The sequence below is a fragment of the Myripristis murdjan genome, chromosome 20 (assembly GCF_902150065.1).
Source record: "Myripristis murdjan chromosome 20, fMyrMur1.1, whole genome shotgun sequence".
Taxonomy (NCBI): domain Eukaryota; kingdom Metazoa; phylum Chordata; class Actinopteri; order Holocentriformes; family Holocentridae; genus Myripristis; species Myripristis murdjan.
The window spans coordinates 28,155,258-28,176,205 of record NC_043999.1 but is presented as its reverse complement, the minus strand read 5'-3'; the positions used below and the strand labels follow the sequence as shown (position 1 = coordinate 28,176,205).

General features: G+C 39.4%; 1 protein-coding gene across 1 annotated transcript in view; it reads left to right on the top strand.

Annotated features, from left to right (window-relative positions):
* The window catches only part of plppr5b (phospholipid phosphatase related 5b), a 102,459-nt gene that overhangs the window by 7,621 nt on the left and 73,890 nt on the right, over positions 1-20,948 (top strand). The window lies entirely within an intron of this gene.

Sequence of the window (20,948 nt, the reverse complement as noted above, 5' to 3'; positions counted from 1 at the left end):
CCCCAACTGAATGTGATTGCTGGTTACCCAATTTCTGATTCTGCCTCTGATTCTCTTTCACACTTGACAAAATGAACAGCCCCAAAGGGGGAAGTGCACCATAGTTGAATTCAGTCGGATGAAACAAGGCAGGTGTGAAAGTGCCTTAAACTGATGACAACACAAGAAGCTAAAGTGGTCTGAATTGGAAAACAGGAATAAAAGGATATATTAGAAAAAAAAAAAGAAAAGCATAGATTTTCCTTACAAAAACATCATGCTAACAAGTTAGGGATATGCTTACCAATATGCTTGCTCACTCTCACAGCTGCTGCTGTTTGTTCAGCTCTGTTGTTGTGATGTATGCAATATGTTTGATTGGACAGCTAGTTACTGACTGACAGATGGCTGATCCAATAACCTAGCATTAACTTTTGTAAATACTCATTGCTGCTAAAAGAATTTAAAGTAGAATTTAAAGAAATACTATAACAAAATACACTACTCACAAAAAGTTAGGGATATTTGGCTTTTGGGTGAAATTTATGGAAAATATAAAAAGTTCACGCTACAGTGATATTATGTCATGAAAGTAGGGCATTTAAGTAGAAGCATACACTGGTGATTTCCTCATCTCAAACAATTTCTTGAAACAAAAGCCAACAACAGTGGTGGATATACCACAACAAAAAATGTCAGTGTCAATAACTTGTCATGTGCCCTTGAGCATCAATTACAGCTTGACAACGACGTCTCATGCTGTTCACAAGTCGACTTATTGTCTGCTGAGGCATGGCATCCCACTCTTTTTGAAGGGCGGCCCTCAGGACATTGAGGTTCTGAGGTACAGAGCTCCGAGCCTCTACACGGCGACTCAGCTGATCCCATAGGTTTTCTATGGGATTCAGGTCTGGAGAAAGTGCAGGCCACTCCATTTGAGGTACCCCAGTCTCCAGCAGCCGTTCCCTAATGATACGACCTCAATGAGCTGGAGCATTAAACACCTGATGTGAATTTTGCCGTTAAACTCCTTGTTAGAGAACAGCAACTTGTGCAAAAAGTACTGAAACATTGAACAGTTGGACATGTGCATTCAAAAGTTTACAGAAGGTCACATTAAGTTCACCTGTAAAGGTTATAATGCATTTTAGGTTCATCCTGAAATTTCACCCGAAAGCCGAATATCCCTAACTTTTTGTGAGTAATGTAAGAGTATGGCTGTGTCAAAGTTGTATAATTCAAAATTCAGCAAGCTGTGCAATAAAACATTTCTAAACATGGATCTGAGTGCAAAAACAGCTGAACAAAGGGATAAGCACATCATACAGTGAAATCCACAGGTGAGAGCAGGCTTCTGAATGAGTCAATGGATGCACACATGCTGGGGTGCAGAGAGTGAAATGCATGGTGGTCCCCTGCTGTTTGTGGAAACATGCGCCTCTGACTGCCGCAGCAATCAATGTGCACTGCCATCAAGGTTGCTGGAAGATAATGTATGCATGACTCGATAACAAGTCATGTAGTGTCAGATTGTCTCTAGGCCATTGTGGTATGGTTTAGATGTAGTGCATCATGGTAGCTGATGACACTAGACATAACCAAATGAACATCGTTAAGATTCAAATTTGAAAATAAGCCAAGAACAAACCAACCATGGATTGACTGGTGGCAAGATGAATTATATTGCCGACTGGAGTCTGCAAGGAACTTACCTCTGATTTCTATCTGCAACATGTTTATACTTCACATTTCTGATCATCTTTTCTTGAATCAAGCAGTCGCATTTTAGAACTCTGCTGTCACTTTTCCTCCCTTTTTATCCAGCAACTGCTCTCCATTTATTCCACCACAAGCCCAGATTGGCTAAACGGGAGGATCTGGAGAACTTCTGGTGGGCCGGTCTGTTTTTTCGGCTGTGAGGGCCGGCGGTCAGTCAGGGCACTGAGTTGAACTTGATCATGGCTGACCTCATGGCTGACGTTGAGCAGTAGGTTGTTGTCTGTGCACCATTCTGCAAGATGGTTGATTTCCTCCCAATATAAAAACTCATCATTGTTGGAAATCCGGCCAATGATGGTGGTGTCATCTGCAAACTTCACAGTAGAGTTCTCTCCTTGTCGGGGGTTGCAGTCGTGGGTGTACAGCGTGAACAGGAGGGGGCTGAGCACACGGCCCTGGGGGGCTCCGGTGTTGAGCACTAGAGTGGAGGAGGAGAGACTGCCAATCCGAACTGACTGGGGTCTGTTTGTGAGGAAGTCCAGTATCCAGTTGCAGAGAGTGGTACTGATGCCCAGAGTGTTCAGTTTTCCAATCAGCTTCATCGGGGAGATTGTGTTGAAAGCTCAGCTGAAATCAACAAACAGTCACACACATGACTCCTTCTTCTTTCTTTTTGTTCACAACATGCAAGAATGACCAAACACACTGAAATTAATGGATACAGAGTGAATTAAAGCAAAAAAAGAAATTGGGAACTGGCTTGTTCACTTCAAAGAGCCGTTCAAAAGAATCGACTCGTTCGTGAACGACCCATCACTAATGTGAACTGATGGTGTGAGATGTAAATTTGGCATCAGTTGTCATGATATGTAAATAAAGATGATTTGAAAAATGTTGACCATTGACAGTAATATGTAGACAAGGGCTCTCCCTCCCAACAAAATCCATTTTAACCCCTGAGTGTGATGCAATGCCACCTGAGCGTGAGAAACTTATTTTAATATAATTGGTCTTGAACTGAAGTGGGCTGGTCTGAGTCATGACTCCAGGGCTGAAAATAAGGGCCACTCTGGCCCTGTTCCCCTACGATATGAAAATCAACTTTCAGAGACTTCAGACTTTCTTCACACCAGTACAGTTGTCCCTCGTTAATCGCGGGAGTTACTTTCTAAAAATAACCCGCAATAGGCGAAATCCGTGAAGTAGTCAGCTTTATTTTTTACAATTATTCTAGATGTTTTAAGGCTGTAAAACCCCTCACTACACACTTTATACACTTTTCTCAGACAGGCATTAACATTTTCTCACTTTTCTCTCAAAGTTCAAACCTTCGTAGAAAAATAAGTCCAGTATTATAGAATGAACGCATTCTGTACTGTACAGGAGACACGGCACGGAGGAGATTGGTTGACAATGGTCTACAGTCCCTTAGCCAACCAGGACGCAGAACACAATGCGCGGGCTTTCCCTCAGCCAATCAGGATGCAGAACACAATGCACTGTAAAAAAAAAAAGCATGCAAAATTGCACTAAAAAAAATCTGTGAAACTGCGAGGCCGCAAAAGGTGAACCGCGTTATAGCGAGGGACAACTGTATTCCATCACCATAATAAAGTCGCCCACATTAGTTTTCCTAAGAGCAGCAGCACTGCAGTGTCTTGATGACTTGATGACTGACATTCATGAGTGAAATGGCCTCTCCACTGGAAAATAGTCCCTGGGGAAATGATTGCTTAATACAGGCAAAGATCAGGTTCATGAATGGAGAGGACGTTATCATGTGGGTGGTTCAACCAACAATTTGAGGGGTTGACGAATTTTGATTATATGTTGTGAAATCTTTTGTATGCCTGCATGATTTGCAAAGTGGTAAATTACAGTAAATGGGCCAACATTCAAAATCACTGGTGTGGTCCTTTTAATTTCTTGAAATTGGGATCTGATAGGTTTACATAAGCTAAAAACTACACAGTGATAAAGAAGGCACAGCAGGAGATACATCCTGTCAAAGTTTAAAATGTATTGCTATAGGGATTTGCTTCTGTGAGGTGTTGAAGGGGACATGTTGCCCTTGTAGAGTATATTAGCTCCACTGTTAGGAGGAGAAAAATGACAAATATTGAACTCCGTCACAGCAGATTTGCCACTGCTGTTTTCAGTAAACTATTTTCTTTCCCAGAGTAAAACTGTCTTAAAGATGGATGCTCATCCATACAGCAGACAGTTCAGCCCTGGTCATGTAGCAGGCCTCAGTCTAGCTATGTAAAGGAAAAATCCACCATAAACATGGTAACACTGCACTTTTTTTTATTTCTGACACCAAATGTAGAGGTGATATGTAGACGTGATATCATGTTGAGGCTGCCACACACATGAAAATAATGGTGTTAAGACTGGTTTTTAGAAACTGTTGTTCCATGAAGAACCATCAATGAGGCCTACTGTGGAACCACTGCAGTAGATGGTTTCTCATTTGAAAAAAGAAAAGAAAAAAGAAAGGATTCTTCTTTCAACCAGTTGGCTCCACCAAGAACTATTTTGACAAAGATTCTTTATGGGAATTCCTTGAAGGGCCATTTAAAGGAAAAGAATTTTGATTACAAATAAATGGTTCTTTAAAGAACAGTGGTCTTAAAGGTACTTTGTGGAATCGCAAATGGTTCTCATCACCTTATTCTGCCACTACCACTTTCAAGAGTTTGTTTCTTAAAACGTAATCTTAGAACTTCCAGTCAACTACTTGAATAGCTAACTAATTAAGCAAATTAACAACAACTACAGTGAAGTCCATAAATATTTGGACGCTGACACATTTTTAAGCATTTCGGCTCTCTACACCACCAGAATGGATTAAGAATGAACCAATCAAGATGTGCTTTAAGTGCATACTTATAGCTTAAATCGTATTTACATCCAAATCAGGTGAATTGTGTAGGAATTACAACACATTTTATATGTGCCCTCCACCTTTTTAAGGGACCAAAAGTAATTGGACAATTAGCTGCTCAGCTGTTCCATGGCTGTCGAGTCTTTTTCCAGTTAATGAATTGATCATAAATTGAGTTTAGGTTGATAACCTTAAAAGAAAGACAAACATGGAACACAAATCATGTTAGTTCACTTAATGCAAATAAACTGGAACTGAAAATCATATCAATTAATCATGTTAAAATTAATCATGTAATTGCCAAACAAATGTATTCATTAACAAGGTTATTTTTGACTAAACTTAATTCAGTTTTTTTTTTTTTTTTTATTCATCTTTAATTTAATTTCTCATTATTTAAATGAATTACCTTCAGATAATACTTAAGGTATTAATCAATAGAGCAAACAAGTATTGAATAACATTTAAACTTTACATAAAGTCAACCAAACTAGTCCAAATCAACCATGTCACAGGAAATAAATCACACACATACCATTGGCATCTCTGAAGTCTTCTCTGCACTGATCAAACCAAACTTCTCTGCAGCTTGTCTCACTCCAATCTGAATGCTCACCACAAAACTCACACTTGCCTCAAATCGCTTAATCACTCTTCTTCTACCTGCCATACTGAGCAGCCACATTCACTACTCTGCTCACTGCTGCTCCCACATACACTACCTCCTACTAGAACTGATGAGAATGCCAGAAAGAACCAAATTAGACCAGAAATAATCAGTTCATTCACTGATGCCTTAACAATGGCCAGGTGTGTGCTGTTCCCTCATTATTTCATTAACAAAGAGCAGATAAAAGGTCTAGAGTTCATTTCAAGTTTGGTATTTGCATTTGGAATCTGGTGCGGTCAACTCTCAATATGAAGTCCAAAGAGCTGTCACTATCAGTGAAGCAAGCCAACATTAGTCTGAAAAATCTAAACAAACCCATCAGAGAGATAGCAAAAACATTAGGTGTGGCCAAATCAACTGTTTGGTACATTCTTCCAAAGAAAGAATGCAGTGGTGAGCTCAGCAACGGCAGAAGACCTGGACGACCACAGAAAACCATCAGGGTTTCCGCTACATGTAATTCATCGTGGCGCACCGCCACGGCAAAATAAATGCCGCCACACCTTCGGAATGATTTTTTTTTCTTCCAGATGTTAAAACAATTTTAAAAGGATATATATACATATATATAGGCTATCTAGCCTTTTTTTTTGCGCAAATATATTTATTATAATCAGTTTGAAATGATAATTTAAATATCATGAAATGGTACATAACACTGCAATTAACTTTATTTTGAAAAATGAACACCGGAGTCATCACCCGCCTGTTTGATTACTGTCTGCAGCGCGCTCGCAGGGGGAGGGAAAAGGGCAAGAGAAAGGTACCTAGGCAAGATTAAATTTAATCCAGTTTTTTGTTCAAGCCTGTGAAAACGACCCTAATGTTATCGTTAATGTTAACACTGTAGGGACTATAATTTCCGCGATCACGAAAAAACATTACAACTTCACCGGCACCGTATAAGTCCAAAAGGCAGAGAAACTTTCCAGGCTACAGCTGCGCACTCATAGATTGTGTAACAAAGCGAAGAGGTGCCACTCGGCTCGCCACTCACTGGCTAACAGCAGCACACTGGCTTAGCTTGTCTATTCAGAGAAGAGGTATCACTTTGGCTTATTTTTCAATCTTTATTGTAACAGGCATACTACTGCTCATTCATTGGTAGCTGAATTGTTAGGTCTGTTTGATAAGTAATTTACATAAAAAAAAATAATTTAATATATTTTAAATAGGGTGGGCGGGGGGGTGCTTATTTTATATATATATATATATATATATATATATATATATATATATATATATATATATATATATATTTACACACACACACACACACACATACATACATTCCCCATACATTTCCCCATTTCAAAGGGTTAGTTCAGCTTTCAAAAGAGATCTGATTGGTTGTGGGGACCCTATATTGAAGGCTGGGGTCTAGGCGCTGTCACTGATCTGCCTAGAGGGCTCAATGGTCACTTCTCCATCCACAGTCTTCTCAATAGAACAGAAGACAATGCAGCTGTATGCTCTATTGTGTGCAGAGTAGGGGGTGAAAGACAAAATTACCAACTGCAGTGCACAAGACAGGTTGCGGTAAAGCAGTTGCATCAAAAGTAACTCCTGCAATGCACCGAACATCACAGAGTACTGATATGTAGTGTAGAAGTATTTTAGGAGTGTATGAGAGTGTAGCTGTCAGTCTGCCTTCAAAAAATCGAAACACTCTGAACATACCCACATTGAGTTTCTGTTGCAAAGCACAAAGCAAACAGTAGTGCCTGCTTGTAATTGCGCTACAATGCCATTAAAGACTGAACTAACTGAACTGGCACAGTTTGCATTACTGCATAATGAGGTTTAGTTTGCTGAATTGATTATAGAGTGTTTACTGAATTAAGAGCATGTAATATAGCTTGTGCTGAAAAAGAAGTTATCGGTGTTAATGATATCAGTCACTTGATTACATGGAAGGCGGCATGAAATATCTCCGTTTTATTTACTGCCAGTGAATTATGTGTACTTAATGGGATTTCTAGTCACACTTCGGTGCATAAACTTGAGCTAGTAGAAACCCAGTTGGAGGAATGAATATAATACCTAAGGAGGCAAGGCACTGGCCTTGTGAGGGACTGAAAGAAACACAATGTGACAAAGATGAGATCTGTGTTTCGTGGCTCAGCTAGAGATCGTTATTCTTATCTGCTATGCCTGGCAGCTGGCACAATTGTGTCAAATATTTTGATGAATTTTAGAGACTTGGAGTTGAGGATGTCTGTCAAAACATGACAGAATGATTACATGAATACTGCAAAGTGGAAAATGTAGAAAAAGAGCAAAAATGTAGAAAATTCCCCAAGTGTGTTTGTAGATTATAGAATATATTGCAGTAGACTTTTGTCAGTAATTAGTGTTTTTCCAGCATGGTGGATTATAGAGCACAACAGATATCTTTGATAATTTAGTGTGGTGGTTTTCAAAGTGGGGGTCCTCCAGCTTCTTCCTGGGGGACCTCATCAAAATGAAGAGTAATTTATTTTCACCAAGCTTTTTATAAATTGAATGCAGAAAATGTATGGGGTATCATTTTAACATTTTCTTCTTTGTGGCTTAATATCACGGTGATTTATTAGCATACAAGTATGACATCTAAACAATTTAACCCTTTGAACACGGTGCAAATTCACTTGAGTTTGTTCAGAAACAGAGAAAGAGTGATCAGCAAATTAGCAAAGAAAAAAAATTAAACAATTTGCATTCATGTCCAGAAAAACTTGAAAATTTTCAAATAAATATCTTTAAAAAATTACAAGGAAAATGTAGTCATACTTTATGTAGATCAGTGATGGTGCATTGATGTTAGATTTCTTGTATTTGAATGCTGCATTCAGTCACCTTTCACAAGCATCCTGAACACTAACCAAAATATCTCTTGATATAAGGGTACAACTCATGCATTTTCAAGAAGAATCAGTTATTTGTGAGTGAGTTTAATTTGGATTTCAGTATTTTTTACAGAGGTCATTCAATACCTTCTAGCATCATGGCATAGGCCACCAATCGTAGTGCTTGAACCCAAACTCTGTGGCTGATTTGACATGGCACATGCAAAATGAAAAAAATGTATCAGTCCTATTGGACATTCTCATAATAACCTCGCATCTGCCCGAAGGTGTGCATTCTGGTCAGTCCCCTGACCCTCAATTTCAGTCAACATTATTAATGTATGACCTCATGTATGCAAATCTCCACTGTCTCTGATTGCTGCTGTAATTAGCATTCCAGTCCACACATTGGCTTTAGGGGTTTCTGAAATATTACAGCATGGTGCTGCACTTAAAAAGTCATGAGAGGAAGGAGTTGGACGGAGAGAGAGAACGAGAGAGAAGAGAGCTGTAAGAGAGAGTAAGAGAGCTGGAGGCTTAGCCGAGAGCCAAGAGAGATGGACAACACTCTAACCTCTGCAGGATAATAACTCTGTATAAGATTATCATACTCATTTGTAATAGTTCACTGCACCTCTTCAAAGAATGCTGGCATTGATCTCAGTGTGGAGTAGGAGATAGTGGAAAATGGTAATTCGCTTGGTCTCGCATGACAGGTGATGGCGCTTTGGTTCATCATACATAGACTTGTTGAGGCAGCAGCAGCAGCCAGTGCTGCAGCAGGGTCGGTAGTGCTACTTTTGAAAGAAGAATGTGGATAACAACAGAGGAACTGAAGACCACAAACAATATCCAGCCACTGAAGGGTGTGCATCTCACCCACTGAGACCTCAGTACATGATCAACAATACGATGCATCTAGATACATTTTAAGTAGCCAGCAGATCAATATGATTCAGTTCAGCCCTGTCACAATGTGGTGCAATGCAATGCAACAGTTTAAATCTTTAATTTTTGATTCTACTAATGTTCTGCCATTAGTTACAAGAACAAATCCTGATTGATTTACTAAATCCAGTGACAGGAGAAAGAGAGAAGGGGACATTACAGTGGTGTTAACATCTTATTTGTTGGTTGTAAAGCATGTAAATAATGCATCTGTCAACGATACTTTAAAACAGTCCACTGTTTAAGAATGCATTTTTACAGCAAGTTTGCCGGCCTTCTTGTAAAACCCAAACTTAGTCCACACTTGCGGTTTATGAACACCTGTTGGTATGACGTATATTTCTTCCCTTTCGGTCAACATCTTTGAGAAAACAAGGTGAAGTGGAATGAAAGGAGAGGGCGGGGGAGAACAAGGAGAGTGTGCGTGTGTTTGCAAATGCATGCAATGTGAAAGTAACAACAATGGCAGTTATTTGATGCAAAAAATAAGACACATGCTTGTCATATCGGAATGTACCAACATACTAAGTGCCACATAGATTTTTTCTGTGAACTCACATTACTATCAATTCGCGTGGGTTCACAAGCTCAACATGCCGACTAATGTCATGCACCCATTCTCTACTCTTCTCTTCTGCAAGAGCAAGCAAACCTCATCCTTAAAGCTCACAAACCCTCAGAGAGGAATCTGGCTTGCAGGCATGGCCATGGGCAAAAAGCTGTTGGTAAGGAGATGGAAAATATCCTATTCTCCAAGTAGTAAAAAATGCCTATTAGACTTAATTGATATTTTATTCATGGAACAACCTTTAGCCCTGCGCAATGGTTCATGTACATCTACACTGATATACTATCCAAGGTCTGATCATATTATAATCAGATTGGTAACTGCATCAGTTAAATTCTTTTTGCTCTTTTTTATGTGTATATACAGAGGTATTTATGTTTATATTATGCCTTAATCTACCCTTTCCCTTACCTTAACCAGGTGGATTTGTTGTCAACCTAACCTTTCCCTAAACTTAACCAGGTGATTTTTCTGCCTAAGCCTAACCTTTCCCTAAACAAATATAATCTGTAAAAAAAAAATAATAAATACATTCCCTTCACAAAATGTAACTAAGAATGCAGTTGCAGTGCAGAATGCAGTGGATAGAAAAGTCTTAGGTGTGAGGTGAGGACATGTCCCCCGCTCCCCTCCACCCACCATCCACCATGTCGGCGACACCGCTGCTGAAAGGCCTTGCAGATGGAGACATATTGAGACAGAGTCTTTTCCTGTCAAAAGCATGTGGAACAGACCATGTAGAGGCACGCACACTGACCGAGGAAAGTCTTGCCCAAATATTGGTTCAATGTCAGTGTTCCTGTTGGCTTCACTCCGCCTCGCCACACTAATGAAGACAAATGAGTGCATTGACATCAACAGCTATGAAGTTAAATGAGCAAAAGAGTGGGGAAGAGAAAGAGAGAATGGGAGAGAGATGTAAAGAGAGAGGGGTTAAAGAGTCTGGCTCTTACCAGAAGATTAGTGGAGTAAATAAGCAGCACCGGTCATCCGGCACTGTCATCTTGACTTAGCTAGCCGGGAATTGCTTTGCACTGAGGGAGACAGAGAGAAAGAGAGGGCAGGAAGGTAGTTAAGGGACTAAACAAGCAGCACATTGTCACTGTGGCCCTGTCGGCTTGTGTTATTGCCGATGAGAAAGTGGGACAAATGGCCTGTGGCTGTCACAGTGTTGCTAAGGCTTTTGGGAAAACAGGCAGCCTGCCCTTCAGCTAGTTTCTGTTCTCTGTGATATCGCAGGCAATAAACTGCACAATGAGGGTGTGCGACCAGCAGTAGTATGCAAAACCTTGAACACCAACAATAGTATTAATAAACTTTATTTATATAGCACTTATCTGAGTTTGCAAAGTGCTTACGAAAAAGGTATAATAACAAGAACAGTATGCGGTGAAATTAGGAAATGCAGAACAATATAGCTTACAGGACATTTGATTTTGCATGTTTTAGTGTAATATGTACAAAATGTATAGGCATACTCCTCACGCCTTTCAGAAAGCAATGCCTTTTTCCCTTTAACAGATGTTATGGATACACACCTTAATTTGCTTGATTTTTTTTTCATTATTCATTTAACTTGTTTTTTTTTTTTAATGAAATGTGGCTAATGTGTTTTTGTGACAGCAGCCTACTTGTTCCTTGCAGTCATGAAAATATTAATGCCATTAATTTGCAGTTCTTCTGTGGCAACTCGACAATACGTTAAAGTACCATGCCACTGATGTTGCCTGTTTAGTGTATTATCTTCATGTTTCACTTCTCTTTCTGCTTATCTTCTCCTGAAGCAAGCAGTTTTATATTAGAGCTCTTTGTACCTTTTATGCAACCACTGGATTCCAACAGCAGCACTGTTATGTTTTGATATAATAACAAGAACGGTATGGGGTGAAATTAGGAAATGCAGAACAATATAGCTTACAGGACAACTGATTTTGCATGTTTTAGTGTAATATGTACAAAATGTATAGGCATACTCCTCATGCCTTTCAGAAAGCTGATCCAAAGGGACAAAGGAGGAAAGAAGGAAAACATAGAATGTTCACATAATTTGTGTCCCTACTATAATCACAGTTTGAGCTTGTTTCCCACAATCTGATGACACTGTGTTGTTGTGCATGGGCTGCTGGTGGGCCGTGTCTGTCTACTAGTTGCCTGTTTGCTTTCTCACAGTCTGCCTTCAATGGATGTGTTGCCAGGCTACTGAGCAGAACATAAATCCATTCATTTACCATTAGCGGAGGACAGAACGGTGGAGTCGGAGGAGCAGAAAGCCATAAATAGAGTGTAATAATGTCACTGGAAGTAGTTAGATACAAGCCCCATCACCATTTAGACTGCAACCCCAGTGGAATGATCCTTTTCTTCGGTCTACTTGTTCTTCCTTCAGTCCTTACTTCAATGCTATTTCTTTCTTTCTTTCTTTCTTTCTTTCTTTCTTTCTTTCTTTCTATGTGACTGGCAACAGCAGAGAGAGGGAAAGCCCTGTCTGAGAGGTTATTAGAAAAATGGTATTTGACGCGTTCCTTTTCCTTGCAGTAGGCTGTCTCCTACTGCAAGATAGAGGAACAAGGTATGTACCTCAACTCTATTGCATTGACAATGGCACTAAAAAAAATGTAGCAATATAATCCACATATAATCACAAGGGCAAATTGAAATCTTGGATAGATAATTGTTTTTTTCACTGATGTTACTTTCTTTAGAGCGCTGAATGAAAAACGCTTGATGGAAGCGTTAAAGGTCTAATAGAACCTGAAAAATGCAACTAAAAGTTTTTATTCTCAGTTGAGGTGGATTAAATTTATAATGGATATAAGGAAATGCGATACTTGTGTTGGGAATGCATTTGCCAAATAAAAACTGAGTCAACTGAATCATGACCAGTTGCTCTTTTAGCTCTGCCTTCAGCTGCAGACAGCTCAAGTCAAGTCAAGTCAAATTTATTTATGTAGCCCTTTAAACACAACACAGTTGATCCAAAGTGCTTACAGAGAAAATGGAGGACAGAGACCATCCACACTCACAAACACACACGGCACACAAGCACTTAACAGGAGATTGGACACACACAATGTGAAGAAGAGAGTCTTAAATTTTCCCTTTAAGTCGTCAGTTGTTTTACATGATCATGCAAGATCATGGATCTCTTAATAAAGTAACATTTTAAAATCAGATGTGTAGGTGACAGGGAGCCATTGGAGGGAGGCAAGAGTAGGAGTTATATGGCCTGTCTTTATGGATCTAGTCAGAAGTTCTGCTGCAGCATTCAGAGCAAGATGAAGGAAGGCAAGATAAATATGACTTAGTGGTTCAAACATAAAGACACACAGTAATCAAGAGGGCTGGAAATGAGGGCAGAGAAAACTTTCTCCAGATCAGAGACTGAAAGGAAATGTTTGATTTTTGTGATGAGTCTTAGTTAATTGAAACTGGATTTGACATTTGAATTTACTTGTTTCTCAAACTTTAGGACCAGGTGGACTAGGATTCCAAGATTTTTTTGCATATTGCTTAATGTTTGGGGAGTTTTTTGGGGAGTGTCCAGGCCTTCAGTGATATGAGTGGCTTGGTATCGCAGGTAGCTTACAATAATTGCAAATTTATTCTCATTTAACTGGATGAAGTTATAAGCCACTCAAAACATTTCAATCAATCAATCAGACTTTATTTATATAGCACTTTTCATACAAATATATGAAACACAAAGTGCTTCAGATGGTAAAACAATAAAAGAATACCCACCACATCCCACCTCACACAAAGAGAAAAAAAAAGACAAAGACAAAGCCAATAAAAAGAGGATCTGAGGAAGCACTGTAATAAATCTAATCAGTTTGCAATGCGGAAACACCAGAGGCAGGATTCAGACCGACAAGAAATAGATAAGACAAATAGCAAAATAAAAGTAGTAATAAATTTAGTTAGATATGAAAAGCAGAGAATAAACAAACAAATAAACAAACAAATGAATAAATAAGTAAAAAACTCCAAACAGATGATATCTGATGTCCATTTGATATCATCCAGGCTGTCAATTTATTCTTGTTTTTTGGCTTAAGAGGGTGGTAAAGCTGAGTGCCATCAGCATAACAGTGCAAAGAGGTGCTGTGCTTTTGAATGATTTGGCCTCGAATGAGCAAATAAATCGAGAACACAACTGGAGCTAAAATTTAATGCCACATGACATGGGGGCTCAGGCTGATGCGCATTGCATAACTTCTATTGAATAAGTAAGAGAAGAAGCACTCTAAGGCTGAGCCAGAGAAACCATCCCAGTGTTTCAGTGTTAGTATGAGGATGGTGTGGTTACGGTATCAAAAGCTGCACTGAGATCTAAGAGTAAAGGCATCGCACAGCTACCTGAGTCAACTGCGAGGACGAGATCATTTGACACTTTTATGTGGGCTGATTCTGTGCTATGATGTGCTCTGAAACCAGACTGGAATCTTTCAAAGATGTTTTGACCCAGAAAAGAAAGCATTTGGGAGAGGACAACTTTTTCAAGGATTTTTGAAATAAATGGAAGTTTGGAGATGGGTCTGTAATTGTGAAGAACTTTTGGGTCTAAGTTTGTTTTTTAAGGAGAGGCTGAACATTGCCAGTTTTCAGGAAGCTGTTTATGACTCCTACAAGTTTTGGGTTAATTGTGCTGATGACAAGTTTTAACCGTTTACGTGGAACTATGGGCAATATATTGATATAAGATTAATATTATGATATAAGACCTTCCATTGTCTGGAATTTGCCGACTGTAATATCATGATATGGTGAAGTGTTGTGTTTTCCTGGTTTTGTAGCCTGTATGACAGGAAAGGGATGCAGTTTTTTAGAAGATAAAGGAGTGTTCTCTCTATTGTGTTAATTTACCACTACCTGCTTGATCATCATATCCACATTATTAATGAGTATTTATCCAAATTTTTATTGTGTAAATATTTTGTGAAAGCACCAATATGCATCCCTACTATTGGCTGTTGCAGCAGACAGCAATAACATCAAAAGGTACGGGTGGACAGATGAAACAATTAGGCCATTCCTTTGTCTTGGATCTACAAAGAATGGAACAATGATATTTGACAGGAAAGAGCAGCACAATGCAGCAATTTAATAAAGGTTTGGAAATACAAATGCAGAAATGCATCGTTGTTAAACTAGGCACAGCAATGTAGCTAGTAAACACTCTCATTATGTCATTCCCACACACAGGACGCAATGCCTTTTTTGCTTAAACAGATGTTACGGATACACACCTTAAGTTGCTTGATTTTTTTTTTTTTTTTTGCTGCATTTCATTATTCATTTAACTTGTATTTTTTTAATGAAATGTTGCTAATGTGTTTTTGTGACAGCAGCCTACTTGTTCCTTGCAGTCATGAAAATATTAATGCCATTAATTTGCAGTTCTTCTGTGGCAACTGGACAATACGTTAAAGTACCATGCCACTGATGTTGCCTGTTTAGTGTATTATCTTCATGTTTCACTTCTCTTTCTGCTTATCTTCTCCTGAAGCAAGCAGTTTTCTATTAGAGCTCTTTGTACCTTTTATGCAGCCACTGGATTCCAACAGCAGCACTGTTATGTTTTGATGAGTTGAAATTAGGTGGAGTGACACAGTCCCTCTGCTGGAAAATAGTCCCTAGGGAAACATTTGCTTCACATACTCGGTTATTAATTATGTGGTTTATGAATGGTGATGACTTTGTTAGCTCCTGGCAGAGAATATGGTGGTTCAACCAAAAATTCAAATTTGAAAATTGAGCGATTTGGATTGTATGTTGTGAAATCTTTACTACCCCTTGGGATTTGGAAAAGTGCACCAACAAAGTACAAGCATGTTAGTTTTCTCATCATTTGTTGAGTGTTCATTGTGAAAGGTTCCACAACCTGCCATTGATCGTTTGATCTCTAGTGCATATGATTTAAAATGTGGTGAAGTACAATATTCAAAAATGTACTCAAGTAAAAGTGAAATTACTGACTTTAATCACTTCTCAAAAGTACGAGTACACAAAAAGCTGCTCAGTTATAGTAACATGAGTAAAAGTGATTAGTTTCTTTCATCTCTGATTAAAAGTCCTATACTGTAATATTACTGAGCCTTATTTACAGAGTGAGGTGTGTTACTTTATACAACCAGTGCAAACATTAGTTTCAAATATTTGTGCATTTTTCTCTTCAAACCCACATTCATTACTATTTTAAGCAATGGGCTGCTGCACTGCTGTTAGATTACTGTAATCAAGTGCACTTCATCTGTTAGTCCACAGCCCTGGAAAGGAGGCTGAATTCAACCAGTGGAGCAGGGAGTTCTGTACCACTGTGCTGCATTCAGCAGCCACAAACATTATCAACACTAATGCTGCAGCCTCTGGAGATTCCTCACTCATCCTTGAGCCACAGTTATATGAGGTAGCTCATAAAACAATGATACTATAAAGGGAGAGAAGACTGGTCATGGTAACTCAGTGGATTGGGTGCCTAGCATTACCTCAGTTTGATCTCCACCTCTGGCTTTCCCCTTCTTATTAACTGCTTGGTGGCTCATCTTTTACCTGAACACAGCCAGTGAATAAAATCTAAGTCTCTAAATCTCTTCTTTGCTTTTGGCTTCTGAATTGTATCCAGCAGTGTAATGTTTGTACCTAAAGGCAGTCTTAAATGGTCTCCAACCTCCATTTCTACATAAAATCCACCAAACCTAGTCATGCTTCTCTGCAAGCCTCTTTAAAACCGAGCGAAAAGTCTCTATTTGTGGAAGAAGGTGATCTGTCTATTGAGCCCCATGAAAATGTAATTAGCAGAGTAATAGAGGCTATCAGTGCCCATATGATAGACTGTGTAAATTATGTGCTGGAGTTTGACTGACTGAAGTGACAATAACAATAATCTGCTGAATCCCCCTTTCACATAGCACTGTAGACCCCCTCTAGTTATTGTTGCTGTGAAGACATAATCATCTTTTAACATAATAATTTACTCAGTGTAAGTTTATTTCAGGTAACTCTTTGAAACGCACAGATTCATACATTTTGATAGGGGCGTGGCCAAAGTATCGGGAGTGGGGCTAACCATTACGTTTTTGTTTTTGTTTTGTTTTTTGTTAAAAGGGTGAAATACAGCTTTAAAAAAAGACTGGGTTTCAAACACTTGAGTTTATAATGTAAAATTTTGCCATGGAGTTTTCCAAAGAAAGTGCAGAAATTGTGTTTTAATATTGATCCAGAAATATGTTATTGTGTGCTGTTGCTTAAACCGCAAACCACTCACCTCATAAAACAGTTGCAAAGTGTATGAATTTTTCAATCAGACTTTGTTCACCTCCGTTTTCAAAAAATTGTATTTCCTTTTCCCATTTTCCAATGCAACATCTACTGAGATTGTCTCATATACTGCAGCGGGTGTGCATTCATTCCCTGCTTGCTTTTGTGCCAATACTGGTGTACCCCGATGATAATCCACGTATTTTGCTTCAAAAATGCCTTTCCTGTTCAAAGCTGTCCAAATCCTGTCATTATCCCTCTCTGTTTACATGACCCAGAGAAACTTTAACAGCCAGCAGTCAGCCAGTGGTTACGGGATTACACAGGCAGGTCACATAAGGCTAATCCAGACCCTGGCCACTGTTGTTTTAATGCAGTAAAACACAGACCATGGCATTTAATCTGCAGCTGCTAATGCCACAGGCCATGATAATTGGATAGAGTGCATAACGATCTCATAAAGTACAATGAATTCTTTTTTTTTCATGGTATTCTCCTTGTGAGGTAGGAAACAGTGGGGAGAAAGAGAGACAAAGGAGGATGTGCATGTAACAAAGGTCACAGGCAAAAATGCACGGTCCTATAAATGCCTTACACATTTGGGATTCAGATTTGAAATCATTTTTAAAGCTAAAACTATTTTAGTGGCTTGTATACAGTGTTGTGCAAGTTACTGAAAATTAGCAGTAAACTAACTGAATCACTTTATAAATTACTACATATAAAAAGTAATTAGGTACAAGTGAAAATGGCTTTGGTTACTTTTATACCTGCTTCAGTTGTCTTATTAATGCACACATAGCTGTATCATTTTACAACATGTCTTCAGCAACATACCTGGCAATCAGTCTGTTTGCTCAGCCTGGCTTACAGACAGTGCAAATGAATTCTTTGATGTAGATAAAGTTCTCACACCTCCACACAGACTACAACTCACCACTATAAATTTGTCCTTGATCTTGAAGAGGGAAAAATAATGTCTGTATTTCCAGGACAGAAAGCTCACATTGCCTGAGCTGTCGCCCTTTGTGTGCAGTCTAATGCTGATGGATTGAGTCGCTCATTCATTCATTCAAGGTCAGGCGATGTTAGATCAGAAACCAAAAAAATCTGGAGAGCGGGCTGCATTTGTCTACTATCAAGACAAATGTAACAAATTACGGGTCCGTTTCAATTTCAGTAACTGCAATTGTGTCATTTAATTTGAAAAAGTAATTGGTTACATTTTTAGTTACCACCAAATGCAGTGGAATTAAAGTAACACATTACTGCTTGTTATTCCTACACTGCTTTTATAGCAGTTGATAACTTAATAACTTCAGGATAATGTAAAAACGTGTCAAATTATAATAAAGTGTTTCTCAAGAGGTCAAAAGTTGAATGAACCTGAAAATGTAATGAATTGCCAGATAATGTATTAGCATCTTCAGACTAATACTGTAATTGTAATTACTAAAAAGGTTTTGCTGCAATACTGGCTGGTAAATATTATCATGGACCATGGTATGCTGTCGTATATAATCAGTACTATATCAGGTTATATTACCTTTTGATTAATTTAGGAGAACAGCTTATTATATTGAGACAAATTATTACATCATCAGTTGCCACACAACTGATACTGTTTTCAAGGCCTTCTTCAATGCTACAATCGGTTGGGTTTAGGAAACCTTTTCAGATCCACTTAAATCAGCTGGAAAGCACATGGTTGTCATGTTAAAAGGAAGACTGTTTTTTTTCTGAGTTCCTGAAGAGTTGACTTGTGGAGGTTTTCACCTGACAGTATCTCATTGTATTACAGCTAAAAATCCATGTATTTGATATCAAACAAGCAGCAAATGCAGCAATGATCCCAAAGTATGATAGATCATGGCTATCCATGGCTGTCTATACCTCAGTGCATCCAACCCTAGCTGCTGTGTAGGACAGTGGTGGTGCTCTCTTCCTCTCATTATTACTGAGTGCTGGATACTGGCTGGATGCTCCACATGCTAACTGTTAGCCTCCTGCCATTGAGGTGGACTTCCCCCCAGCTAAAATTCTTAAAAATAGCCACTCAAGGAAGGCTTAACATCACTTCCCAAGTGTCACTTTTCATAGCTAAAATACCCATACGACTACGGAGTACCCACAGATGACAGTTTTGCTCAAATTACTGTTTAAAACTGTATTTTTCCTGAACTTCCTTTCCTGAACTTTCCTGAATCTTGAAGTTACAGAATCCAGGAAGATCCGGTAACTTCTGCTCTTCCTGTTTCACTCCGCACCAGAGGAGCAGTAGCCACCACAGAAAAAGAAGTAGCTCAAATTCCATAACATTTTTATGGCGTTTCAGGCTGTAAAAAATTTGTTACATATCATCATACTCAAACTTTGCTTACTGAACAATCTGAGTGGATTAAGGCAGTTCATTTCTTGAATGTTAGCTGGGGGAAGTCCAGCTGTAACAGCGGAGGAAATAGTAGCAGTCTTTTTCAAATTGGGTGAACTATCTCTTTAAGACTTTTCACCAATATCCACCCTTTTCTGCCTGATTTTTTTCATCTGTTCCGCAACCCCCTCAGCCACACTTCCCCTGGCCAGCCAAGAGGCTCTGTGCTGTGAGGAGAGGTATGGGCCAGAGAGGATGAGTGAGTGGGGTGGCTTTGCTGGACCATCTACCAGCTCTGTAACCTAGATTCAGAGGCCTGTGGGCTCCTGCCACGCCCGGGGGCTCTTACCCAGCTCCTCCTTGAAAACGGGAAGAGGATAAGATCGATGTCAAGCTTGAAGGAGAAAAGGATGGAGGAGGACAGCAAGCAGTGGGCTGGGGGCTTGAGGCTTCCATGCACTTGGATGGCCTCAATCCTTTCTTTCCGTGTTCTTGTTCTCTCTCTCTCTCTCTCTCTCTCTGGCTTGTTTTTTTTCCTCTTTCTCTCCCTCATCCCTCATGGGATTTTAGGTTTCAGTGAAGTTTTGATATCCTCTGATGGTCTAAATGCTGTTTCTGAGGGTTTTCCACCTTGACAGTTATGGGTGAAACATATGGATCTTCTTGACATGAAATTTTGACATACTTAAAGACCTTGTTGATTATAATATCACACAAATACTGTATAAAGCTAAACAATAATTACTACCAAATAATAGTCTGTTTGCAAATATGAGAGTCAGTATGAGCTAAAAGCAATGTGTATTTTTAAGAAAATGGTTCAGTACTAATCAGATGTACCTCAGCTAAATGGGTGAACTTATGACCTCAAGACTGACCTTTTCATGATGTGTATTCATTTGTGTGGTTTTGTTGTTGTAATTCTGCCTATCTAAAGATGAAAAAAAGTTGCGTAAAATATTAGCTATTTGCAGGTTTAGTTAAAAAAAATATTGCTTTAGGCCTTCAAAACCCATCTCAGTCACTCTTTAATCTCTTTGTCTTTGTCTCATTCCCTCCTCTGCTCCTCTACCTGTGGCAGTCGTCTTGAATAAATCACCATGGCAGCACCTGAATGCAGGGCAGCACTGTAGGCTGCGTCCTCAGGCCTCAGCACCACCACAAGCACACACACACACACACACACACACAAATGCATGTGCCCCTGCAGTGCTGTGATGCACACACACTTGGATGAGCCGTGCTGCGCTTGCTGACAGAACCTGGTGTGTCTGGGTGTCCAGCCAGGCGGAAACACTAGACTGTAGAGTGGGCAAAAGGTCAGAAGGTTGTCAGTGCGAATCCCGGCGGGGGGACCTGCAAGTTAAAGATTAATCCTTCAATACACTCTGGCTCTGAAATCAGCCAAGCGCTGCAGCAAGTTAAGGATCAGAAGACACACGGGGCATGGGGCATGTTCTGGGAAAGGAGTAGCCACAATAGCGTTTATCACACTCTGTCCTGGGCCTCCACTCACGGCAGAAACACAAAACACAGCGGGCTTCAGTTCACTTTTGTTTATTTTGAACTATTTCATGGTTCCCACTCTATGAAGGTAATCATTTTCCAGGATTTTTCATGGACATTTTCAGTGACCTTTCAGGGACTTGGTGGTGGAGGGGTGGGGGACATGTCCTCCCTAATCCTGGGAAAAGGAATAGTCTCCCCCAAAAATAATT